Source organism: Mustela erminea, chromosome 14 (genome assembly GCF_009829155.1).
Source record: "Mustela erminea isolate mMusErm1 chromosome 14, mMusErm1.Pri, whole genome shotgun sequence".
In the NCBI taxonomy this organism is placed as follows: domain Eukaryota; kingdom Metazoa; phylum Chordata; class Mammalia; order Carnivora; family Mustelidae; genus Mustela; species Mustela erminea.
In genome coordinates this window covers 34,910,563-34,938,184 of record NC_045627.1, presented here as the reverse complement: position 1 = coordinate 34,938,184, position 27,622 = coordinate 34,910,563, and the positions used below count along the sequence as shown (strand labels likewise).

Here is a 27,622-nt window from a genome sequence, read left to right as displayed (position 1 = left end):
ATACTTGCTACTCAGTGCAGTTTTGGAGGAGCTGTTATGGTGATGGTGGTGGTTGTTTTATTAGCTTCCAGTTCTGTACAACATAGAAAAATTAGCTGTGCTCAGGTGGGAGCTGTTCAGTAATGTGTTGGTAATAAACAGATTAGTTAATCAGCCATGATTTATTAATGATGAATTAATTATACCTGATTGTGCAGTTCTGCTAGCTAAGTGGAGCTTTAAAGGAGTTATTTTATTAATCATCACAGTGCTAATTGCAGACACTTACAGAAGGACCACTAATTAAACATGCAACCATATGCAAAACAAGTTGGGCTGCTGAGACCTGCAAGAATAAGAAACACCGAGTTTTAGGGGATTCAAAACAAACCTTGTTTTATGCAATACTGGTTTGGCAAAGTTAATCATTCCCTGCAAATAAATATTGTAATCTTTTCCAGCAGGAATTGATCCTCATATCAGAAAGCATAGTGAGATTCCGTTAAAGGGGGAGACTTTTCAATCCTCTTTCCTATTTTACACACATGCAAACTGCTATACTGAGTCTTTGCTAAACAGAGTGCACTGATTGACGGGAAGCGACTTAAAGCAGAGAGAATCAAACTAACACACCAGTCCTCTGTGCCAGAAAACATCAGGTGAGTGAGGGGAGGTTCTGAAATCTTAGACACCAGGAACACCTTGTGTATTAAATCACAGTAAGCAGATTCACAGCCTTGTGTTATTGGAGCAGAGAAAGAAATGAGACTGTCCACTTAAAGGGTCATCAGGGAAACTTAAGGATAGCTAAATAAGGGGAAATGGTTTTAAAATTTTAGCTCAAGATTGATTAAAACCATTTCATGACTTTCTGTTGTTATGCAACATCTGAATGCCATTCTCCTTGGATGGGGAACTGTCATCATGAATGGTCGAGGAGGTAGTGTCCACATTTCACCGAGGAAGCCAAAGTGGCCAGGCTGTGGGCATGCTACTCAGGCAAAGCCAAATCAGGAAAGATCTCCCAGGAATTTGGATCCTGAACAAAGGCAGCGGTGCTGTGGAGGTGTCTGGAAGCCCTGGTCCCTGCAGTGGCTGCTCTGTGAGCTGACATAGAACTCCGATAGTTGGGAGAAGGTGCTTGGAGTAATGGCTGCAGGAATACTTGTATAATTTTGGTCCAGTAGGTAATACAGCCAGGTCTGTATGGTAGGATGATAATGAGGATGATGAGGACACCATCAGCTTGTCCTGATTTATTGGGCGCCCCCCTCCTCTCCTCCCTCAGCTTCCTGCACATTCCCTAGTCTGTTCATTAGATTAGGATTGAGCATGTGATACAACTCTGGCTAAAGAGACATAAAGATAAGTTTTCAGTTCATAGGAACATAGGAAAAGAACCTGGATTGGGGTGAACCAGCATTTGGCATGCATAGGTTTACTTAATTCCCCAGTTTTTGGTATGGCATCCTCCCTCATCTGTACAGAGATCTTCTGTTTTATATTCTCCAAAGGAAAAAAATCACCAGGTCTTCAAGAATGGGGAGAAGGAACTGCCCAGTGTGTGAAATTGGGCACATACATATTACATGTATTTTATTTATTTCTTATTTTATTATTTTAAAAAATATTTTATTTACTTATTTGATATATAGAGAGGGAGAGCACAAGCAGAGGGAACAGGAGAGGGAGAAGCAGTCTCCCTGGTGAGCTGGGAGCCCAATGTAGGAATCCATTCTTGGGCCCTGGGATCATGACCTGAGCCGAAGACAGGGGCTTAGCCAACTGAGCTCCCCAGGTGCCCCTCTTATTTTATTATTATTATTGCATGCACTTTGATATATCTATACAACGTATATCTACCATCTAGATCATGATATAAAATATTTCCATCACACCAGAAGATTTCTTCATTCCCCTTCTCAGTAAAAAAAAAAAAAAAAGAGAGAGAGAGAGAGAGATTGGGAGTGTGTGCACCTGTGAGTGGGAAGGGGCAGAGAGAGAAAGAGAGAATCTTAAGGAGGCCGCATACCCCGCAAGGAACCCACCGCGGGTCGGGTCTCAGGATCTTGAGATCATGACCTGAGCCAAAATTGAGTCTGACGCTTAACCCACGGAGCCACCAAAGCGCCCCTCTATAATCACTTCTTAAATATCTTTCAACCAGTCCTGGTCTTTCAGCACCCTCCTCTTATCTTACTTATAGCACTCCCACCTTCAAACTTCTGGTGTACTTAGTGCTGCTGATTCCTGAGCCTTTCGAAGATCCAGTCATGGTTCTTTTCTTTCCCTACCGTCAGTGTAGAATCTGATCCTCAATTCATGTATGCTTAACCCACGGAGCCACCAAAGCGCCCCTCTATAATCACTTCTTAAATATCTTTCAACCAGTCCTGGTCTTTCAGCACCCTCCTCTTATCTTACTTATAGCACTCCCACCTTCAAACTTCTGGTGTACTTAGTGCTGCTGATTCCTGAGCCTTTCGAAGATCCAGTCATGGTTCTTTTCTTTCCCTACCGTCAGTGTAGAATCTGATCCTCAATTCATGTATGCTGATAAACCACTCGTTCATTTTTAGCTATGAAAATTGTACTGTTGTTACTCCTCACTATTCTCTTGATCCTTGTGGACTACGCCTTTAAAACAAGTATCTTTCCCATATGATCCAGTAATCTGATTCCTAGGCAAGTACCCCAAAGAACTGAAAACAGTGACTGAGCACATACCTGTACAGCAATGCTCATAGCAGTATTGTTGACCCTAACCAAAAAGTAGAAACAACCCAATTGTGCATCAGCAGGTGAACAGACAAACCAAACTGGCATATAGAGAAAATGCAATGTCATTCAGCCATAGGAAAGGACTGAAGTTCTGATACAGGCTACAACAGGGGTGGGCCTTGAAAATATTATGTTAAGTGAAATCAGCCAGACACAAAAGGACATATATTGTGTCACTCTACTTATATGAATTATCTAGAATAGGTTCATTCATAAGTGACAGAAAGTAAGTTAGGTTACCAGGAGCCAGGGGAAGGGGAGAATGGAGTTAACATTTAACGGTAACAGTTTCTGTTTCAGGGTAATGCAAGAGTTAGGGGGATACATAGTAGTAAAGGATTGCTGTCTTAGTCATCTGGGGCTGCTATAACAAAATATCATAGAATGGACACCTTCAAGAACAGAGGTTTATTTCTTCCAATTCTGGAGGCTGGGAATTCCAAGATCAAGATGTTGCAGATTTGGTTCCTGATGAGAATTCTCTTCCTGGCTTGTGGACAGCTGCCTTCTTGCTGGTGCTTGACATGCCATTCTTCCATCCTTGCACAGGGAGACAGAGATCTTTCCTCTTCTTGTAAGGGTATAAATCTCATCATGAGGGCCCCCGACTCAAGACCTAATCTGATGCTAATTACCTCCCACCCCAAATACCATCATGTCGCTGATTAGAACTTCAACTTATGAATTTGGAGGGACACAAACATTCAGTCCTTAACAGTTACACAACATTGTGAATGAATTCAATGCCACTGAGTTGCACAATTAAAAAGGGTTAAATGGGAAAGTGCCAAGGAAGTGTGCAAAATAAACATTCTTTAAAAAAAGAAAAAAAATGGGAGCGCCTGGGTGGCTCAGTGGGTGGCTCAGCTCAGGTCATGATCCCAGGATCCTGGGATCAAGCCCCGCATGGGGCTTGCGTCTGCCTACTTGTGATCTCTGTCTGTAAAATAAACAAATATAATCTTAAAAATAAAATAAAAAAAGAAAAATTGGGGTAAATGGCAAGTTTTATATCACATTTATGTTACTGCAACAGAATATTTTTTTGAAGAATTTTTATTTATTTATTTGACAGAGAGAAACATAGCGAGAGAGGGAACACAAGCAGGGGGAGTGGGAGAAGGAGAAGCAGGCTTCCCGCTGAGCATGGATCCTGATGTGGGGCTCTATCCCAGGACCCTGAGATCATGACCTGAGCTGAAGATAGACGCTTACAACAAAATATTTTTTAAAAAATACATTTATTCTAGGGGCACCTGGGTGACTCAGGGGGTTGAGCCTCTGCCTTCGGCTCAGGTCATGATCTCAGGGACCTGGGGTCAACTGGAGTCGGGCTCTCTGCTCAGCAGGGAGCCTGCTTTCCCCTCTCTCTCTGCCTGCCTCTGTCTACTTGTGATCTCTGTCAAGTACATAAATAAAATCTTTTAAAAAATACATTTATTCTAATTTGGAGTTTGGAATTGAACTAAATTAGAAGCCTGTGTTTATTTATTTTTCTCTCTTTGGCATTACCCTTTTTTTCCTGTCAAAATAAACTTACAGAAATATTTGTAGTACAGCAGAAATGTTCCCCTGAGCTATTCAAGAATTAATTTGCTAATCTGATACTCCATTATCCCAAATACTTTAGTATGTATTTCCTGAGAACAAGCACATTTTTTTCTCTTTTTTAAAAAAGATTTTATTTATTTGAGAGAGACAGAGAGACAGAGAAAGCATGAGGAGGGGGGAGGGGCAAAGGGTGAGGGATAAGCAGACTCCAAGCCCCATGTGGGGCTTGATCCTAGAACTCTGAGATCTTGACCTGAGTGGAAGTCAGACATTTAACCGACTGAGTCACCAAGGTGCCCCCAAAAGGACATTTTCTTAAATACATAGAATAAAATCGTCAAGATCTGGAAGCTAACTTGCATACCTTACTACTCATTTATCCTCAGACCTGATTCACATTTCAACAACAACCCTTTATAACAAAAAGGACTGCCCTTTTTAGGACATATGCCCTTTATAGCAAAAAGGATCCAGTCCTAAATCACACGTTCCATCAATTTTTCAAGTCTTTTCAGTTTTCAGTCTGAATATTGCTTAGTCTTTCCATGACGTTCATGACATTTACACTTTTAGGAGTATAGACTAGTTTTTGTGTGGAATGTCCCTCAGTTTGGGTTTGCATGAGGTCTTTTTGTGGTTAGATTCAGGATGGGCATCTACAGCAGCAATATTGCAGAGGGGACACTGTGTCCTTGCAGCAATCCTTTTGGGTGGCACATGATTTCGATCAGCCCTGGGAGTGATGACCTTAACTCTGATTATTTGATTAAGGTGATGTCTGCCAGATTACTTCACTGTATAGTTACTCTTTTCCCCTTTGTGATTAATAAAGAATTTTATGAGGTAATACTTTAAAACCATTTAAATACCCTGTTTCTCAACAAAACTTTCAACTTATTCATTCATTTTTAAAATATTTCTATGGATTCATGTTTTTCTACATTATATAATGGACTATAATTTATTACTGTTGGTATTTGTGTTGTTGCTCAAACATCCCAAGTCTGGAATTTGGGAGAGAGTCCACTCAAGCTGGCTTTTGTCCATATCACTCTTTGAGTATTTCCTTGCTTTTTGGCACAATAAGATATTTCAGTTCATTTTGTACTTTCTATGCCCCAGATTTGGAATCAACCTTTTCTCCAAGGAGCCCTGGTTCCTTCTAGTGCAAAATTACATTTAGAAGCCAGGATCTAGTTATTAGGCCTAATGGGTATTGCTGTTCTAGCCTCTCTCAGTAGACAGAGTTAGGGAATAAATGTTTTTCCCCCCAGTTTTATTGAGAAATAATTTACATAAATCACTGTATAAATTTTAAGTGTATAGCTTGATGATTTGATTTACACATATTGTGAAATGATTAAGGAATATATGCTTATACACACATATTTATTTCTGTATCTATATATTTTGAAAATCATGCAGTCAAATGAATACCTCCAATTCTAGTCCAACATCACCAGTCCTTTCTGTATTTGTAACTCCCTTCACCAGCTGAAAAGTTGCCTTCATTATCCTCATTATGTTTACTTATTCAATCAGTGCCCCTGCTTGTAACCATTCCTATCTCTCCACCCCGGACCCTGCAGGGAAGTTCTGTTCTCCCTGCTTGGACTCTGATTCCCATTTCAGGTTACCACTGTTATTACATGGATACTCTCCTTCCCTTGCTTGGATTCTGAACCCTGGTTCCCATCAGTATCTGTGTGCCCTACATTAGGTATATGTCACCCCCTTGTATAAATTTACCTCTTTCTTACCTCAGGGCTTTTACTGAGTGCTGAGTGCTTAGTTTTGTTCTCATGTACTGATAAATACTGAGTTGTTAGAAGGTGGAGGAAGGTCAATAATAGATCCTCCAGACTGAGAAGTCATTTTAATACTGAAAAATGAAGGAAGCCACTCCTTACCATTGACACAGAGTTTTGTTCAGGATAACTTAGTGACAAGGCATAGAGGGGGCAGATGGACGACTGAGGGCACTCTGAAGCTATTCTCTGTTGCTATCTGGACCTCAATCCCCAGCTTTTATGGAGTGAGAGGCTTGGTGGTAAGGTCACAGGGTAGTTATCTAAAGTGGCGCCATCTGTGACCCAGAGGGGATCTCTACTAGTTAGCTAAAGTGGTGCCATTTGTGCACCAGAGCGAGCCCAAAATGGAGGGCCAAAGATGGAGTCAGTGCGGCCAGCCTCTCAGCTGAGTCTTCTTCCTTTTCTCTCCAACTGTCACTCCTTCCTTTCCCAACTAGTACTTCTTCCCCATTCCCCACCACAGGAAATTGTTATTGATAACCTGGTATATTCTTCCATGCTTTTCTCCATGATGATATAATCCATCAGCTTATACACATGGAGACATATAATTTTGGTTTTGTATGTTTGTCTCAAAATAATAGTGTCTATATCTCTCTACATCTTTTTTCATGCAACAGTCAACCGCTTTAGATCTTTTAGCTCATTCTCCAGCCTATTCTTTCTAATGGTTGAACATTTTTCCACATACTAACTGTTCCACAATTTATTTGATCAGTCCTCTCAATCTCCTATTGAAGACTTTTACTTTATTTCCAGATTTTTACCATTACAAGCTGTACTACAGAGAGAAAATTTATTTTATTTTTTAATATTCTGGTACTTTTATTTCTTGAGGGTAGGATGAGAGAGGCAATTCCGGTTTGAAGATTGTATGTATTTTTCATTTTAGTAGATATTGTCAGGTAGATTTCCAAAAAAACGCAGCTGTTCACATTGCCACTAACACTGCATCCTTTTTACCACAAGCCCATTGGCAGAATTTTGCTAATCTGATAAGTGATAGCTCATTGTTACTTAATTTGCATTTACCTGATTAGGGAAGTTAAGCTTCTTTTGATATATACTTGCCATTTGTACCTTCTCTTCTCTGAACTCTCTATTAATATATTTTGCCTATTTTCAATTGCATTTTGTTATCAGTTTGTAAAAACACTTCATATATTACGATTTTACCTGTCACAGGTATGGAAATATTTTCCCCAGTATTTTATCTGAGTGATTTTCATCAGACAATTTTTTAAAAGATTTTGTTTATTTATTTGGGGGTGGGGGGAGAAGGAGCTGGAGTAGCAGCAGGCAGAGGGAGAAGGGGAGCCCGATGTGAGACTCAGTCCCAGAATCATGACCTGAGCTGAAGGCAGATGCTCAACTGACGAAGCCACCCAGGCGTCCCACCTGTATTTCTGTATTATTCCAAAATGGTTTATTTTCAGGCTTTAAACAAACAAAATCATTCTGTATGTGTTCTTTTGTATCTTCTTTGCTCCATAATATGTTTGTGAGAATCATCTACATTTTTGTGTGCAGCCAAAATTTGTTCATTTGTCTTGCTGTATAGCATGCCATTGAAAGAACATATCACAACCTACGTATTTAGTTGTTCCTTGCTTTAGTTTTTGTCAAAAATGCTGCTATGAATTCTTCTTTATGTGTTACAATGTACACATGCAAAATTTTCTCTATGGTATGTACCCAGTGGCAGGCTTGCTGGGTCACGGGCTCTGCATATCTTCAGCTTTTGTAGATACCTACTAACTGGCTTCCCAAGCAGTTGTACCAATTTACAGACAATCCTCTCTCCCATACAACAGTTCCCATTGTGCCACATCCTCACCAACCCCTATTATGGTCAGATTTTTAACATTTTTTGCTAGTCTGGTTGGTAGGTGGGCTACATATGTCTCATTGAAGTTTTAATTTCCATGTCTAGTTTATTAGTGAAGTTGAACATATTTTATTTTTTTTTCAAAGATTTTATTTATTTATTTGACAGAGAGAGATCACAAGTAGGCAGAGAGGCAGGCAGAGAGGCAGGCAGAGAGAGAGAGGAGGAAGCAGGCTCCCCGCTGAGCAGAGAGCCCGATGCGGGACTCGATCCCAGGACCCTGAGATCATGACCTGAGCCGAAGGCAGCGGCTTAACCCACTGAGCCACCCAGGCGCCCCGAACATATTTTAGTTTATTGGCAATTTCTAATTCCTTTATTGTGAAACATCTTTTCAAATTCATTGTTCATTTTTCTATTGGGCATTTTGTTTATTGATCTGTAGGAGTTCTGAATAATAAATTTTCCTTCCACCTCTGATCCTTACTAGTTTACCCTTCCCCTCCTCAGGGATAGCTGGACTTCCTCCATGCCAGCTTGGTCCCCAAGGCCTCAAGAGAGTCAAGTGGAACTTGAATTCCCTTTTATGACCTATTAGTCACATAGTTTTACTTTTGCTCCTGGGGCAGGAACACAAATCCCACACCTTGATGGAGGATTATTAATGTCACATTATAATAAAAGCCTATGAGACTACAGCCATCCTTGGAAAAATACAATCTACCACATGGGTGTTTTGGAAAATTTCCCATATTCTTGGAGAAATTGGGACATAAATGGTTAGCAGGAACAAGGAATACCTTCATTTAAAAGAATGAAATTTGGGGGGCGCCTGGGTGCTCAGTGGGTTAAGCCTCTGCCTTCGGCTCAGGTCATAGTCGCAGGGTCCTGGGTCCCGCATCAGGCTCTCTGCTCCATGGGGAGCCTGCTTCCTCCTCTCTCTCTGCCTTCCTCTGCCTACTTGTGACCTCTGTCAAGTAAATAAAAAAATCTTAAAAAAAAAAAAAGAATAAAGTTTGGTGTAAATCCTGAGTCTTAAAAAATTTTTTTATATATAGAGGAAGGGCAACTCCAGTCACTGGACTGTCATCAACTAACATAATGGATGTGCTTATAGATCGTTATCAAAAACTTTCGAAAATGTTCTTAGCCTACTGAACCAGAAGAGACTTTCCATGAACCAGAAAGAAACATTAAAGTGTCAGCTTTTAAAGACATTGGGGCTCAGAAGCATACTTTGCAAAGTGGATGGGCCACTGAATTTGTACCATACTTACAGAGCAAAGCAGTGTTCCTTGGCTTAGCTCTTTGTCTTCATTTGTTTGGACTGCTGCAACAAAATGCCATAGACTAGGAGGCTTACAAACAGCAAACAATTATTTCTCATAGTTCTGGAGTCCAAGATGAAGGTAGATTTGATGTCTGCTAAGAGCCTGCTTCCTGGTTCATGGATGGCGTTCTTCTCACTGTGTCCTCACATGGTGGGAGGAGCAAGGGAGATCTTTAACGTCTCTTTTATAAAGGCACTAATCTCATTCATGAGGGCTCTGTCCTCATGATTTAATTATCTCCCAAAGTCCTCATCTCCAAATACTATCATATTTGAGATTAAGTTTCAACATATAAATTTTGGGGAGACAAAAATATTCAGTCTATAGCAGCCCTTTAAAAAAATTAACATATAAAAATTAACATATAATTAACATACAATTAACATATAATTCCCAGCACTCACCATAGCCCTTTAAAAAATTAACATATAAAAATTAACATATAATTAACATATAATTTCCAGCACTCACCATAGCACTCCCCAAAGTCCATCACCCAGCCATCTCATCCCTCCCACCCCCTTCCACTCCAGCAACCCTCAGCTTGTTTCCTGAGATTAAGAGTCTCTTATGGTTCGTCTCCCTCTCTGGTTTCATCTTGTTTGAATTTTCCTTCCCTTCCTTTATGATCCTCTGTCTTGTTTCTCAAATTCCTTGTATCAGTGAGATCATATGATAATTGTCTTTCTCTGATTGACTTATTTCGCTTAGTATAATACCCTCTAGTTCTATCCATGTCATTGCAAATGGCAAGATTTTGGTTTTTTGATGGCTGCATAATATTTCATTGTATATATATATATGCCACATCTTCTTAATCCATTCATCTGCTGATAGACATCTGGGCTCTTTCCATCATTTGGCTATTGTGGACATTACTGCTATAAATATTGGGGTGCACGTGCCCCTTTGGATCACTATAGTTGTACCTGGAGTAAATATCCAGTAGTGCAATTGCTGGGTCATAGGGTAGCTCTATTTTCAACTTTCTGAGGAACCTCTATACTGTTTTCCAGAGTGGCTATAGCAGCCCTTTTAAGGTAATACCTTGAATCACTGTTTCTTGATACTCTCAAATGCTTTTAGAGAGGCCAGAGCAGCTACTGTCAGAGTTGAGTGGTTTATGACTTTGTGCAAGAGGCAGTTGAGGTTATCACAATACCTCTGGGCCAGGTTATTTTAAGTTACAATAGACAGTTTGTGAATTTCACTAACCAACTGGAGGCTCTTTCTAGCTAAAATCATGATTTCAGCATAAAAGAAAAGAAGAGGTAAGTTAAATGTGAACACCTGTTCTTCTAAAATTGCTCGACTGCAGGTACCAGCCCTAGAGAGTTGGCAGATGGTTTTGTGTTTCTAAGCCTGACCTTAGCAGCCCTTCATCAATCTTTCCCTGATTGATTTTCAGGCAAGAGGAGACTCTGGCTTCCCGGGGTACCCAAGACACCTTTGATTTAGTTACTACCTGAAGACCAATTAATTAGCCCACACTGGTTCTCTCCAGTTTTCCTAACAAAGCTAGGAAACACTGGCTGGGACAACTTTTTACTAGCTCATTAATTACTGTCACCCCAGACGTGGATATTTTTAAAAGATAAAGAAAAGAGCATCATTTTGTATGGGGGTAAATGGAGGATCTCCAAAGCCTGCAGCTATCCTGCACTACAATTCCTGTAGCCAAGGGGCTCTTGTCTTTCAGAAACCTCCACTGTTAGGACTGAAGCTACCAACTGCTTTTCCCGTTGCATCTTAAGTCATGGAAGCCAAGGCACGCTTGTTAATCATGAGAGAATTTGCCCTTGATTATGAGGCACTTTTTATTTTTAAAATTTCCTTATTTTCCTTTTCTTTCTTTTCTTTTTTTTTAAAGATATATTCATGTATTTGGGGGGAGGAGAGACAGAGGAAAAGGGACAGAGAGAATCCCAAGAAGACTCTTGGTAAGTGCAGAACCCTTTGTGGGGCTCAATCTCACAACACTGAGATCATGACCTGAGCCAAAACCAAGAGTCAGATGCTCAACTGACTGAGCCAGCCAGGCACTCCAAGTTTTTGTTTTTTGTTTTTTGTTTTTTTTTTTAAGTCAAATGGGATTGTGTGTGTTGTGTGTTTTTTTTTTTTTTTTTTTTAATGACACAGAATTAATTCATAATCAACTCTCAATTCTCCTTTGGGTAGATTATCTGGGGATCTCACTTCCCCCCACCCCTTTTTAAAAAGATTTGAGAGAGAGAGAGAGACAGCAAGAGAGGGAACACAAGCAGGAGGAGCGGGAGAAGAAGCAGTGGGCTTCCCGCCAAGCAGGGAGCCCGATATGGGGCTGGATCCCAGGACGCTGGGATCATGACCTTAGCTGAAGGCAGACGCTTAATGACTGAGCCACCCAGGCGCCCCTCCCTTTTTTTCTTTCTTTTTTTTGGGGAGGGGATTTATTATTTTTTTTAAAGATTTTATTCATTTATTTGACAGACAGAGATCACAAGTAGGCAGAGAGGCAGGCAGAGAGAGAGGGAGGAAGCAGGCTCCCTGCTGAGCAGAAAGCCTGATGGCGGGGCTCCATCCCAGGACGGTGGGACTATGACCTGAGCCGAAGGCAGAGGCTTAACCCACTGAGCCACCCAGGTGCCCCTTTTCTTTCTTTTTTAAAGGGAGAGGATCTTAAGCAGGGCATGGAGACTGAAGTGGAGCTCAATCTCATGACCCTGAGACTATGACCTGAGCCAAAATCAAGAGTCAGACACCTAACCTACTGTGCCACCCAGGCTCCCCTGGGGATCTCACTCTTGACACCCACTCAGCCAGCTTCCCCTTGTCCATCTCTCATCTGGCCCCATTTCTCTCCTAGTCTTTCCTCAGTCTTTGCTCTTCATTCCCAGCTAGGGCAAAGCTAGGAAGAGTCAGGGCTGGATGTGGGGATGTGTTGGATTTGATAAAAAATACCAGAACAGGGGCACCTGGGTGGCAGCTCATGTCATGACCTCAGGGTCATGAGATTGAGCCCTGAGTCTGCCTGAGATTCTCTTTCCCTCCTTCTCTGCTCCTCCCCACACTCTCCCTCTCTGTCTCTTAATAAATAAGTAAAATCTTGAAAAAAAAAAAAAAGTACTAGAACAGCATACCCATTTTTAGGATTCGTTACTTTGACTCTTCTCCTTTAAGAGTAAAACCATGGGGTGCCTGGGTGGCTCAGTGGATTAAAGCCTCTGCCTTCGGCTCAGGTCATGATCCTGGGGTCCTGGGATTGCGGGGAGCCTGCTTCCTCCTTTCTCTCTGCCTGCTTGTCTGCCTACTTGTGATCTCTGTCAAATAAATAAATAAAATCTTTAAAAAAAAAAAAAAAAAAGAAAAAACCAGAAGTTGATTTTGGCTACCAAGAACTTCCTCCTCATGATGGCATTTACACATGATATTTAAAAGATAAACTGAGGCATATTAAAAATTTCATGAGTTTGAGCAAAAATCAATTCCAGTCTGGCAGTGCTAAACCAGAAAGTGGTTAGAAATGCTCCACCATCAGGAGCTATGGGCCAAACGTTTATAGAAAAGACTTGGAAGCAGAGCAAGTAAATTATTTGATTGGCTATAGCTTAAGGAGCTGCATTATTTGTGAAAGCCTAGTTGGCTGTTTATGACTGGTTGTCCTTAGGTTTTGGTTTCTTAACCTCGAGGCATTTACAGGCTTAAGTCTTGATTTGCTTATACAGGGGCTAAGGCATTAGAACCATCTCAGTCTTGTAGCCTCCTTGTTTAAGTAATTTAAAAGTAGTGTATGCATTAAATTTTTTGTATTATGGAAAATTTAAAAAGTGCACAAAAGCAAAGAAATACCATAATTACTCCTCCCAGTCCCTTCCACTCTATATTCATTATGCAGCTTTGATGTTTATCAACTCATGACCAATTTTGTTTCATATACACCCCCAACCCCAAGTGTTTTGTGTTCTGTGCTTGGATTCACCTGAAACCCTGTTTCCCCAGTTGAACCTATCCAGGAGGTGACCCTGGGTGCTGCAGATTCCTGTTGGTCTGTCTTCCACTCCATCTTGTGGACCAAGGCTTGAGAACACCTCGAGTGTCACATTCTATTATACTTGATGGGGAAACTCGAGGCGTCCTGGTGGCGGGCAGGACAAAAGGACAGCTGTGCCGGGCTGATCACAAATTAGGGCATCTTTGGAGGTTGTCCTCCAATTCCCAATTAATTTTTAGGAGAGCTTTAATTATGCCATCAACAGTCCTCACTTAAACAATCACAGGCACTCTGGCTAGGGGGGACATGAGTGACAGACTAGATTTGCATAACCATTTACCCTAATTAGAATGTCAAAAGTTGGTGGCTAAGAGGCCAAGTTGTGCTGTGACTTAGTATCATTTTAATTTAGACCAATTTCCTATTATCACAACTGTCTTCCTCTTTGCCTCTCAGGTCCTCTTTCCTTTTAACTGATTTGTAGCAAAAATAGAATGGAAAACAGAGCAACTAACAACTCACTTGTAGGCTGAACTCCCGAGAAGCTCTAAAAGGTTTCTTTCCTTAATCCAAGCCATGATTTTAGCTTCTAAATAAGCATAATTGCATGGACATTTAGATGTAGCACTAGTAATTTAGGTAGACAGTTAGCTTTGAACCCAGAAGCCTGCTCTTTGCGTATGTGTGTGTGCACGCACGCGTGTGTGTGGGTATGAAGTGGAAGAATCATCTTCAGGTTGTCCCAGGAGAAAAAAATAATGTCTTTGTATAGTCACTTTTATTCCAGTGCTTTAACACAAGGATTAGTGTGTAATATCAATTGTAAGATACACTCATTAATAGATAATTTTGTTTTTAATAACGTGGAAAGCTTCTGTAATAAACGTTTTAGACTATGAGATTTGAAAACTACAAAGCAGGCTGAGAATAAACAGAACTCTGGGTCTCAGGCATAGGAACCACCCTAACCCATTAGAGACTGTTTAGGCACGCATGGGTGATTTCTGGGTCCAGAGGCTGAGCTACTTACTCAGGTCGTAGTTAAATCAGGCATCCTCTGTCTTTCCGCCCTCATTCCCTTTTAGCAGCAGGAGGCCACCTATTTAATTAGTTGGGGGTGGGAGCGTCTGTAATCTCCTGGGGGCAGCTTTAGTCCCAGGATTGGATAAGAGGGTGAATCCAAACCCGGGTGTGGCTGGCCTCTCCCCTGCAACATATGGGGAACCCACCATGCCTTCAGCCCAAGTTCCAGTGGCAAGCATTAGTGGAGAGGCCTTCCCTGCTGGGAACACACCCTGTAAAGCCAAGGGCAGGTGGCGTCACTAGTAGAGGTCAAGCAGTTCTTAGACCAAACAGCATCTGGCAAACTATGCCAATTGGAAATCAATGTCCCTCCCTGGGTGGGTTTAATTTTATGGTTGTTTGCACAAACTTACAGCCCCTAATGGGAAGGGCAGAGCTCAGAGCAGCCTCCCAGGATTGTTCCAATGGAGTCTGATGTCTTCACAGCCCATCGATAAATTGAATTAAAGAGTTTTGTTTAGTAGAGGCTAGGGTTGGAGCCTGGTTTCAGGCTAAGCCAGACTATAGTAATGGTGGGGTTAGCCACTATTTATCCAAGGCCTGGAGGTCTGACCACAAATGCAATACATGTAAGCTCCCAAAGCCTACCACATCATCTCCAGCCAGAGGGAAACATGTGGGCTCCTCTGCATGTGGCAATATTGGATCATTATGTCCAATGTTCTGATGCCATGTTAAGCAGGCCAGTATTCTCTGGCTGACATAGATTTTGTTTAATTTTTTTTTTTTAAGATTTTATTTTTATTTATTTATTTGACAGACAGAGATCACAAGTTGGCAGAGAGGCAGGCAGAGAGAGAGAGAGAGAGAGGAGGAAGCAGGCTCCCTGCAGAGAAGAGAGCCCGATGCAGGGCTCAATCCCAGGACCCTGGGATCATGACCCAAGCCAAAGGCAGAGGCTTTAACCCACTAAGCCACCCAGGCGCCCTGGGCTGACATAGATTTTAGAGTGGTTGAGACACTATGTTCTGCAGTCAGACAAATACAGTTTCTATCACTCACCAGCAGAAGGAAATTGGGACAAGTTTCTAACCCCTCTAAGCTTCATTTTCCTCATAAATCTCAGGTACTAAAAATGGCAAAAAAGACAATAATGGAAATTCTAGCCAAATATGAGTAAGATAGACATGTTAAATAAATACGCAGGAACCAAGTGAGTAGTGCTGGTTTTAAAATCTTGAATGTTAATATTTTTACAATGGAAGTCCATAGTCTTAAAGCTGTATGGGAAGTCTTCAAGTTGCTCATTTCTCCCCTGTTTGGACTCACTAGTGTTTCTTGTTTTTCAACAGAGATGAAGATCCAGGCACATATTTTGATTTACCCTGTAATGAATGGGTTCTTGTGTTAGGAGGACTTCATGCCATTCTCTGGTCCAATCAGAACCAGAACTCCAGGGAACCCAGCAGTAGTCATGTAACAGCTTCTGTCATATTCCTTAAGTAGGTCACTCCCCCGAGAGAGCTGGGTAATCAGGATCTAGTGATGACTTAAGGGAGAAAAACTTTTGTGTAGCTGGGGATGGGGTTGCTTTCTTCAGGGCCAAAACTCTGCTGGAGGTGGGCATGCCTGGCCATATGTACCACAAGGCTTCCTTTCCCCCATCAAAGACAGTTTCATTGCAACGGACACCAAGGGAACAGGGGCAAGGAGCCCTGCTTCTGGGTGCGGCTGGGGGAAGAGGACAGGGGAAGAAGGGCCAGTTCTCTCAGATGAACAGAGAGCAGCAGCGGTCATAGAAACTGTGCTACAGCCCAAACTGCAGCTTCCCTGAGATGTCTGGTTACTTTATCCCTTACCTGCAGCTTCAGCTGAATCCCCATCACTGGGGCAGGATGAAAGGGTACCCCTTTCTCTAACAGACACAAACTGCTGTGGCTTCTGGTCACAACCAAGCCCCTGATGACTCCACTGTTGTTCCCTAGCCACAGCTAGAGACACTTGACAGGCTGGTCAGTCCATTTCTCTCTCCCGGGTATTTGAAAACTTGACTGGAATAACAAGTGGGCTGGGCAGTTATCTCATGATAGTGCTCTAGGACCAAGAGCAAGGGCTCCTCAGGGCCCAGATCACCTTCATTCATTCACCTGCCAGAGAATACGTTAAGTTTCCTTTGATTTGGTCAGCTACCCTCATATCATTTCTTGTCTCCATTTTGCTTAAAGACTGGTTCTGCTTTCCTTTTTCCTTCTGCAATAACCTTAAGTGATACTGTTTCCTACTGAAAACTTTTTAAAAAGAGGTAGAGAGAGGTGAATTTTGTACAGTAGGTTTATGATGTTTGCAAGTGGTTTAATGTAAAACTTTTGGGTTTTCCAACCTTGAGAATATCATTCTTAACTTAAAATTTCCCTCATAGAAGGCATCTTCAACCATGAGACCTATAAGACCACCTGGAGATGCATGTACCAGGTAGCTAGCCAGCTGGACTTGTTCCTTGGCTAAGTGATTTACATCTGTGTCTGGAAGGCTAGGCCTCCACAAAATGACCAAGTTGGCTTCCTCAAGAATAGGTGGCATTAGAGTGCTATTCCTTCAAATGTCAAAGGTCTCTGAAAAAGGGTCTTGGGCTCATCTAAGTCACACAAATGCATGAAGCCAAGTACACTAAAATTTTTTTTTTAATTTTATTTACTTAACAGAAAGAGAGAGAGAGCAAGAGAGGGAACACAAGCCAGGGGAATGGGAGAAGGAGAAGCAGACTGCCGGCCGAGCAAGGGCCCAATGTGGGGCTCGATCCCAGGACCCTGGTATCATCACCTAAGCTGAAGGCAGACGCTTAACAACTAAGCCACCCAGGCATCCCTAAATTTTTTTTTTTTAAGTTTTATTTAAGTAATCTCTATACCCCCCATGGGACCCAAATTCACGACCCTGAGCTCAAGGTTGCATGCTCTTCTGACTGAGCCAGCTAGGTGCCCCCATTTTATTCTTTATGAACTACAATATTACCTTCAGTGATTAATTGGAACAGCCTCAGCTATGCCAATCATACAGTGAGCAGGCCAAGGGTTTCCTTCCATTACTACTAGAAATGGCTTCTTCCAAAGGATCCATCCTTCTAGTCCATGTTCGGATGCTGATTCAGACTGGGAAGGCTCTAGCCCCATCTTCTCCAAAGAGCTTCCTCTGAGGATCCAAATGTGAGGTTGGGTCCTTTTATCAATGACAACTCTGAAGATAGGTAATATTCCAGAGCAAGAGATCAAAGTCTCCCAGCTCCCTCAAATAGGGAGACTTTCTATATGATATCACCAAGGGTTGGTTAACTCCACAGCACAGCTAAAGACACAAGTCCCCTTCAATTTCTTCTCTTTTCTGGCAATGGAGTTCATCCTCTCCCCGTGGCCATGATCAGATTACTTCCAGATGGCTACCTTTGGCACAATCCAACTTCACTTCTGTAGGAGCCACTCAGAATATGAGTGGTACTGTTTTAGCTTCCCATAGACCACATGATTCACCAAAACTTTCTCCACGCTTCTGGAGTTTTCATGTTTCCATGTCATGAGTTAGCAGTTAGAGCCGTCTTAATGGAACTCCCCACCTGATGACTCTTGAGCCTTCCATTTGTTTCTCTGTTTCCCACCCTCCCTTTCCTACCCACGTGGTAGATAAAAGGACTAGGAACAGACCAGGGGGAAGCAACTAGGTGCATCACCAGGCAGATCTTGGGTAAAATCAGAAAAGAGTTGGATTAACTTCTGGGAATTCAGAAGCAGACTCTGTGGTTTGACTGAAGTACAAAGAGGGTCACCTCCTTGACCCCAAAGCACTGATGCTGACCACTAGCACCTAAAGGCACACACTGCTCCTGTCCTGTCTCCATTTCTGAAGCATTACCCAATATGACCCTGAAATGGAAATTTTCTACTGACTAATTTCTTTCTAATTTCAGAAGCTCATATTGTGTGATAAACTTGTGGCAGCCCCCCCTTTTTTACTTTGTATTTTACAGAATTTCAGACAGGAAGCATAGTATAATGAACCACAATATGCCCATCACCCAGCTTCAACAATTATTAAGTCATAGGCAATCTTGTTTTACCTATACTTCTACTTATTTCTCTCTGTCCCAGATTATTTTGAAACAAATTCCACATATTTTATAATTTCATTTGTGAATATTTCAGTATGTATCTCTAAAATATAAGTGCTTAATGTAACCATGATATCTATTTATCTAAAATAACTTGCCAACAATTAATAAATTATTATTATTAATTCCTTACTATTAAGTATGCAATCAGTATCCAAATTTCCCTGACTGCCTCATACATATTTGTAATATTGGTTTATTAGATTCAGGATACAGACAAGATCCATACATTGCATATGGCTGATATGGTTCTAGTCTCTTATTATAATTTCATAGGTTCCCAGTTCAATTTTTTCTTTTTTCTCAGGCAGTATATTTGTTGACAAATGACTTTTTGTCCTATTGAGATTTTCAGTTCTGGATTCTGCTGATTGCCTCCCTACAGTATCTCTTAACATGTTTGTCTTCTTTTTCTTTTTTCTTTTTTTTTTTTTTAAAGATTTTATTTATTTATTTGACAGAGAGAGAGATCACAAGTAGGCAGAGAGGCAGGCAGAGAGAGAGAGAGAGAGAGAGAGAAGCAGGCTCCCCGCTGAGCAAAGAGCCCAATGTGGGGCTTGATCCCAGGACACTGAGATCATGACCTGAGCCGAAGGCAGCGGCTTAATCCACTGAGCCACCCAGGCGCCCCCACATGTTTGTCTTCTAAATGTTAGGCAAATTGTTAGATATAGAGGACTAATAACATTCAGGTACAAATTTTTAGTAGGTATACTAGTAATGTTGTGTTTTTCCATCAGGAGGTACAGTATCTGCTTCTGTCTCTTAACTCTTTCTAGTGGGTTAACTGAACAGTAATTAGAAGCACTCAAATAACAGAGGTGGGTTATTTGCAGGCACTGGTCCACCAGGAGGACTTGGGCAATAAACTGTGGGTTGGGACAGTTTGAATCTGACCCTGCCACCAATGCCCTTCTCTCTACTGGCACTTCCTTCCTTTCTGGGTCCCTTTATATTCATTCAAAATCTGTCCTGACTGAGTAGCGAACCTCTGATCATCCTCCTTGACAGCTAGTTTTTTGCCCTGAAAATTTTCCCAGCCTCAGCATCTCCCAGCACAGCCATCTAACCATTGGAATTACCAGATAATTTGCATGCTTCAAGTAACTTTGTAAGAGATATCTTCAGGACTCAAAAGAATGACTAGAATGCAGTGGAGAAGGAATTAGTTCATTAATTTCAGAACTGCAAGTTAGACTTTTGAGTGTAAAGATACACATATTTTTTTTTTTAAATTTTTTTTAAGATTTTATTTATTTATTTGACAGAGAGAAACCACAAGTAGATACATATTTTTAAAAGACTTTTGTTTATTTGAGAGAGATGGAGAAAGCATATGACTGTACAAGCTGGGGGAGGACCAGAGGGAGAGGGAGAAGCAGACTTCCCACTGAGCAGGGACTCTGAGATCATGACCTGAGCTGAAGGCAGATCCTTAACGGACTGAGCCACCCAGGTACCCCAAAATATACAGATATTTTTTTAAAAAATCAAATGCTAAAATGTTTTAAGATAGTCTCTTCCTGAAATGTAAGATTATGGATTGTGCTTGGATACTGCTCTCTGGATATCCTCCAAGATGAAGAGTTTCTATGGCCACATAATTTGGGAAACTCCATATATCTCATCCTGAGAAGGACCATGATCATAGTAAAAGGTCTGAAAAGTTCTACAGTAAAAAGTCTGTATAGCTTTGTTAAAACCAGAATTTTCTTTTCTTTGTTGAAGGGTAACAGTTTCAGAATACTCTTTGGAAAACCAATAAAGATCACATTACCTGATCTTCTGGGTAAAGTGAGGCATGAGAGAAAGAGGGAACTGGGGGCTAGAATCAGCACTTTGGAATTTCTTTGACCCACTCGAGTCTGGGGCTACTGAGGAGATTGAATTGATAAGAGGTTCTCATAATGGGCTTCTGCTGAAAAGTTGTGTTCTAGGGGTATTTCTTGGCCTAAAGTCATCAAGTATTAAAGTAAACTTTTGGCTTCCATCTGAAATGACTTACCTGTATCCTGCATATCATCATGGGGCATGGAGGCACAAACCTATGTTTCATGGGCTCCAAGTCAACATTCATCAGTTAGTAGCAGAGCAAATCTGCTTAGTGATTCATGTGACTTAGAGTGACAGATTATATGGAAAGCTGGCTTTAGCTCCTGGGGAATAGGATGGATGTGCTGGAGGAAGGGGGCTATGGGCATCACTTGGCATCAGAGCAATGCAGCCGGCAGTGGTTGCATAACTGGTAAAGCACAAGGTGCTCAGCTGTCTGGGTCCCTGAAGCCTCAAGAAGAGGCAGTGGTGAGAGGTAAACAGCAAGCGATGGAAGACCAGGGTTGGAAGAGCTGACTCTGGTGAACTTGGCTTATGAGGGGGATGGTCAGAAGCCCAGGGTCAGAGAGGTATTGAAAACTTAGGCTCTCTCTCTTTTGGTATTGACATCCAAGAATCTGATATGTGAGGACATGCAGAAGCAAGAAGCTATAGGTATGGTGAGATGTGGAGATGACAAGTCCTGGGGCTAGGGAGGTGTATGTGGGTTGAAACAGGCCATGAGTCCTTTGCTGTGAGAACAGCAAGTATCCATGTCCTGGGAAGAGAGAGCTCGTGGTAAATGAGGGATCTCATTAACCACACTGAGGGTCAGGACAGGCCTTTAGGAATCTAAGGAGGAGGGCATACTGCGTGTGTGTTTGTGTGTGTGTGTGTGTGTGTGTGTGTGTGTGTGTGTGTGTGAAAAGATGTAATTGCAGGAGGGTCTGAAGAGGAAGGATAAACTCAGTAAGTCCTCAGGAACCTTTGATTCTCTCCCAGGTACATCAGATACCAAGCTCAGGGCTAGGTACTAATTCTAAATTTTAGTAGGAGATGGAGCTCCAAGGAAACCTAAGATTTGGTTCACGGAAATAGGCTAATCTGTGCCTGCAAGATATCAGTCTCACTGCCTACTCTTAAGGAGGGCTAAGACAGGTTGGAACTGACACAGTGGTGCACATAAGTCTCAGCACCTTTAATGAACTTCCGCTATGGGCCAGCCATAATACTAGGCACTGGGGGTACACTAAGGCCCTGTCCCTAACATCACAAGACCTAGTGCAGCACAGAGTGTGCGCTCTAGGGAGAAAGAGAACTGGTTTCAAATCTACTCACTGGCTATGCAGTTTGATTTAATCAGGACTTTGAATTGTCTTGGTCACAAAATGAAGATTCTAACAACCCCTACGCAAATGGTATTGTGAAGATAGGAATTAATGCCTGGTAACCATTTAGTGTTTCCTGAAGGCATTACTTTATTTATGGTGATGACATTGGTTTCTTTAGCTTAAGGTCAGCCTGAATAAAAACTTCAGTCAACCAAGCAGCTAACCCATATTTATCAAACACTCTAGCAAGACCCAGGTATTCTGAAATTTGCCCCTTCCCTCAAAGAACTTATAACTTATTTGGAGAAATAGGAATGAATTCATAAGAAGATACCAACAATACCAGTTTGAGGGTAGAGATTTTTGCACTGTGGTCAACTCTATTTCTAGCACCTGGCACATAGTAATTTCACTAAATATTTGAATAAATGAAGGTTTGAAACAATGAAACAAATTGGTATACGGTTGCCAAAGGAATAGGAAAGCACATATACTCCTACGGCTACCAATGCTGGATACCACTTGGAGACAGCCAGGAATCTGACTGGTATAGATATCTAGTGAGCTAGGCATGACCTCTTTTTGCTCCCTGCTCAGTGAAGGTCAGTAGGAGGCTGGGGCACAGACAGGAAAGTAAGACTCAAACATGATGGTGAGGTGGAACAGGAAAACAGGAATTAAAAGACCCAAGTCTTCGGACATTTAGAAAAATTTGTTCAGCCAAGCTGCTGAAATTGCACAAAGAAACTAAAAAGCAACATCAACTAAAATAGAGAGAAAACCACTTCCCCCTGGGGCAGGGAGTGGGTATCAGCGGCTGGCCTGGGCCAGCAAGGCCTCTGGGCTTTAACTGTGAGCTGACTCAGGTACTGCCTGAAACCTGGATTGTAATGAGAGCCACCCTTTGGGGAAGTCAGCCACCTGCTCACTGTGAAACAGCGAATACCACAATTTCAGAGCAGAAACAAAAGCAGCAGGTCTGTTGCCACTGCTTTGGAGGGCACAATTTCCCCCAAAAGAGTCCATTTGAGCAGGAAGAAAAAGAGCTGTGTTCCTAGTGGAACAGTGTCTACTCTCCCTTTGTGTGTGGGGTCCCTTCATCTACCTTTTCCTCCTCCTTTCTTTTTTTTTTTTCCAACCAAATTTCTTTTTTTTTAAGATTTTATTTATTTATTTGTCAGAGAGAGAGAGAGGGAGGGAGAACACAAGCGGGCAGTGTGGCAGGCAGAGGCAGAGAGAGAAGCAGGCTCCCCACTGAGCAAGGAGCCCGATGTGGGACTCGATCCCAGGATCCTGGGATCATGACCTGAGCCGAAGGCAGCCGCTTAACCAACTGAACCACCCAGGCGTCCCTCAACCAAATTTTTTGAGCATCTGTTATAAGCTAGACACAATTCTACGTACTAAAGATACAGCTAGGAATAGTACAGACGAAACCCCTGAATTCCTGGATTTGCCAAAGAGCGAAGGACATAAAGCATCAGATAGAACAGGAGTTGAATGACACAAGAAGCCACCTGGGAGTGGGAAGAGATCTGGGGGAGATCTGGGGAAACTGTATTTGAGGCCAAGGGAGCAACCAGAGAAGAAGCTCCAAGGTGGGGGAAAGCATGGGATGTGGAGGAGGAGCAGCCTTTTGAGAGGGCAGCAGTAAGAGATGATGTCAGTTCTTCCTCCAGAGCACAGTAAAATCTCTCTGCTCTGAGCCCCTAATGGTACTAATCACATACTGTTCATGCCTAGGACAGTGGTCCCAGCTTTTCTGATCATACGCTCCTATCAGAGAAAAAAACCAACAACACTGGTATATACTCATATATAAATACACGTTTTTATATTTTGTGTGCCATAAATATGCCCCAAGATAGAAATTTTAAAAATGAGATCAAATAATTATCAGCAGAATTTCTAATCTTCTCACATACTCTAATGGATTGTCTTGTGTGCTGTTTGGGGACTATAACACTGGTTTATGACTCAGGGTTAGTTTTTTGATGGGTGTCGGGTCTTATCTCCACAACTGGATTGTGAATTCCATTAGGCTAAAGGCTGTCATCCCTGATGTTGTCTGGCACAGGGCTGAACAGATGGAAACAATAATTACTGGTGGATACACAGACGAGAAGACACCTTTGTATAGGGTCTTCGCTGGGAGGCAGGGATGGGTCCTGTGATTTTGCTGTTGCCTGGAGAAAAGATTCCTTGTGCCAGTCCAGGGTTCAACCAGTGAAATGGGGCCACTGTGTGGACTATGGAAGAAGGAATTTATTATAAGGATGATGACTTACACAATAGGGCAAGGGGCTGAGAGTGCAAGGGTCTAGAAGGGGTTGTTGAAGCATCAAGGAATAGTCACTAAGCAACCCTGGCTTGAGTGAATGAGGAAGAGCTTGCAGTTGGGTCTGGGAGGCATGTATTTCCAGGGGCTGAAATAAGACTAGGTGGGGAGGTGTTGTGCGGTAGAGCTGGCAGTCGGGAGGGAGGAGTAGAAACACAGTGAAAAAGTTCAAGAACAAACGGGAATTTAAGTGCACCCTTATGTCTGTTTTTCATGGCCTCTAACCTGCAATAATGTTCAGAACATGTTGACTTCACTTCTCCTTCCCAAAGCTCATGTAACTTCCTTTGGCCCACCTCAAATCCAGAATGACACAGGGAAGGGCATTCTGAAAAACATAGCTTCTGGTCCAAATTTACCATAGAACAGTGCAGCCTATCCCTTGGATTGATTCCCTTTGTTCTGCTTCTAGACTCATGAAAAGAAATCATAACTGATTTGTCTCAGTACCAGGAAGGGAAGGCCCTGGATGGTGAATGCAAATATTCCAGTCACTGGAAAAATAGAGCATCCCCTGAAAATTAACACTTTAAAATATGTGTCTGTAACTACAAAATTGAACCTCAAACTATAATACAATCCCCAAATTTACTAGCCAGTAAGTCCCTGAGCAGCAAAAGGGAAAATGAACTCCTTTCAATCTACTCCTCTCTCCCTGTTCCTGCTCCTATGGAAGAGAAGGAAAATAAAGCAAAAATGAGCAGAAAGGAAGGGAGGCTAATCTACATCTTGAACAATCGCCACAGGTCATTTTCTGTACCCAAATAAGCACCTGTACCACATTTAACTGTATGCCAAACACAGACCTAAGTGTTTACAAAGATTAACTACCTAATCCTCATACCAAATCTGTAAATTGGTTCTATTATTATCCCTCTCTTTAACAGATTAAGTTAAGAGGCATAGAGAAGTTAAGTAAGTTGCCTAAGATTGCACAGCTGGGATTCACATCATGACTAACTGTAGCTTTATGTATAAAAGATTCAAACAATGATTCATTAAGTTCATTTTCATTATCATTTGTAAAATCTACTCACAACATGAAGTATTAGTTGTCATTTAAAGAGGGACTTCCTTAGGGACCAGGCAGGTTCTTTACAGCTACAGTCTCATCTAATGCTCTCTACTGCCCTTTGAGGTAGGTATTACGATTCCACTTTGCAGATGGAAAAATAGAAGTGATCTGTGTAAGGGCACACAGCTAGCTGACAGGAGATACAGGACTCAAAACTGACTCCAAAGATGGTGCTTAACCCAGAGGAGGAGGCTAAGATCCTCCTCCTCCTCTCAGAGGAGGCTAAGATCCACTATGGAGAAGAGTGAATGCAGAGTCTAAACCATGCAAGTCAGTCTCGCTCATGGTGAGGAGAAACTAAATCAGACTGTCAAGTCAGAATTTTCAAGCAGTGTGTGAAGCGATGGGGGTTGGAGAATCACCTGGGGCACTGTGGTATGCCCATACTTTCTGGAGATGAGTGATCACTTCTGGGGCCTGGGATGGGAACCCCTGCATCCTTGTCAACTATCTTTAAAATAATATTGCTCCTATTTTTCTACTCCTACAGGTGTAAACTCCTTCTATGTCTCCCTCTCCTCCCATCTCCATCTGCTAGTTTTGATTTCTGGCCAACCCTGAGATATAAAGTAACTGCCAGTTCCCTTGGTAAGATCATACCTTCAGTACAGAAACAAAGTGGGAATTTCTGAGATGCATGTTCTGGCTCAAATGGTGCTATTTTCTGGTAAGAATTAATTTTGCATTCAAAATATGGAGCTAATGTGTATGTTCTTTATGAGGTGAAGGAATGCAAATCATTCATATGGGTTATTCACTAGGAATGCACTCATTCTGTAGCATCTATCTCTCATTTACCTAATTTATTTTTCTAGCCATTCAGTTTGTGTATTAACCTTCAATGTCTAAGTGCTCTGCTAGACATTAGAGTTATAAAATAAATAACACTGTCCTTTAAGTACACAATTTTTAACTTTATTTCTGAAACCTTCACTAGTGACTTGTCTGACTTTGGGAAGTCACTGGTGGATCTCAGTTGCCTACCATAAACTGAGTGGCTCATATTAAGTGATCGTATAATTTGAAACCCTCTAAAATCAAAGGACACAGGATATTTTAATACAGTCATAAAGTTGCTCAATACCTCTGAGCATACTGTTTAGCTTCTATGACACACCTTCTCCTCTATAAAATAAATGGGAGGTACTAGAGCAGGTTTGAAAAGTGTATTCCAAGGATCTTTGTGAACAGGCTTTTCTAGGAAAAAAAGGTCTGTGTTCAAAAAGGTCTAAGAAATGCTGGAGTCAGGAGATTTCTTTATCTTAGGACTTCTCAGAAACTTTACTATACTAATTTTGCTTCATGTCTCTCCAAGCAGGAGATAGCAAATATGTTTTCCAAACTTGCTTGACAATGAAATCCTTTTCCCCTAAGGCCTCTCTGTAGTACTAATAAATTGTCCTTCAGAATACATTTAGGAAATGTCTTACTTTACATACTGTATACTCCTAAGGCCCTTTATTATAGCAATGTTTTCTATGTATCTCTATCTTAGATCAATTCATGTCATAGATATCTGGTAGTTTATGTTCTTATGTGCTGTATGCATACTGCTATTTTTCCTTTTTGGAAAAGTTGTGCTTTTGCTTCTCTTAGTACACAGGCTATAATCTCTCTAAACATGAATACATGGCCTGCAAAATCACACCTTATTAGCACTTTGATCAGTAGAGTCCAGAAGAAGCACACAGTATGTTTTGTGGGGCAACATTCCCAAGAGTGTCACAGAGGAGACTTCTTGGGGAAAGGGATGAGATATGTGAACATGACAAATAATAGGATTAGTAAAGCAGATTTCCATAAGAATTCAAAAAATATATTTGACATTTTGATGATGAAATACTGTGGTCTTTTCTGTCATAGAATTACCATTCCTGACCAAGACTATTAGGACTCAGAGTAACAGAGCTGAGTGGCTCTGTGCAAAAGTCTGTGTTCAACATCTGTCATGCTGGAGATCATTAAAGTTCAATTGCATCCTATTGTCTTCCTGCTACTCAACTTCATTTCACTTCAGCTGGGGATTAATCAACTATTTATGGGAAGACTGGACTTGGGGAGTCAGGACATTCACAATGGGGTTTCAGTCTGAGGCTACAGTGGGGGAAGAAAGTTATAGTAAAAAGACTCCTGCTTTGTTAAAGTTTGTTGAAAACTGAATTAAACAAAAATATCTGAGAATAATGCTGACATCATTCATATTTCAAAAGAAGAAAGAATGTACTTGGTATTCCTGAAGAATCCAGAAATGATCCTGGCTTGAATCTATTTGGAGCTGGTTTCTTTGCCACTTTACTTTTCCTTAAGAGCTAGGAAAAAGCTGTGATGAGAGAATCAAATTAACGGGTTCTCTGTATAAATCATATCATTATCAATAGTGGAAATGGTGCTTCGTTATTGTTCCTGAGGACAGCTGATACAACTGAAACATCCACGTAGTATGAAATATTTATGGCTTTATGAGATGGGGGAAAAAAACTTCCATTAGGAATTATTTTAAAAAATCTCACAAATTACTTAGCTGTTTCCATTTTGCACATATATGCACATTATGATTAGTTTTATTAGATTTAAAAGTCAAATTAAATAATTATCATCTCGATATATGTTCCCCAAACATTTATGAACCTTTT

General features: G+C 41.5%; 1 long non-coding RNA gene across 1 annotated transcript; it reads left to right on the top strand.

Annotated features, from left to right (window-relative positions):
* The first annotated feature begins 823 nt into the window (after positions 1–823).
* Positions 824–26,034, top strand: LOC116573767. Its single transcript, XR_004278986.1, has 3 exons — positions 824–1,116; positions 15,627–15,776; positions 25,480–26,034. It is a non-coding gene; the product is annotated as an uncharacterized LOC116573767 (long non-coding RNA).
* Positions 26,035–27,622: the final 1,588 nt, after the last annotated feature.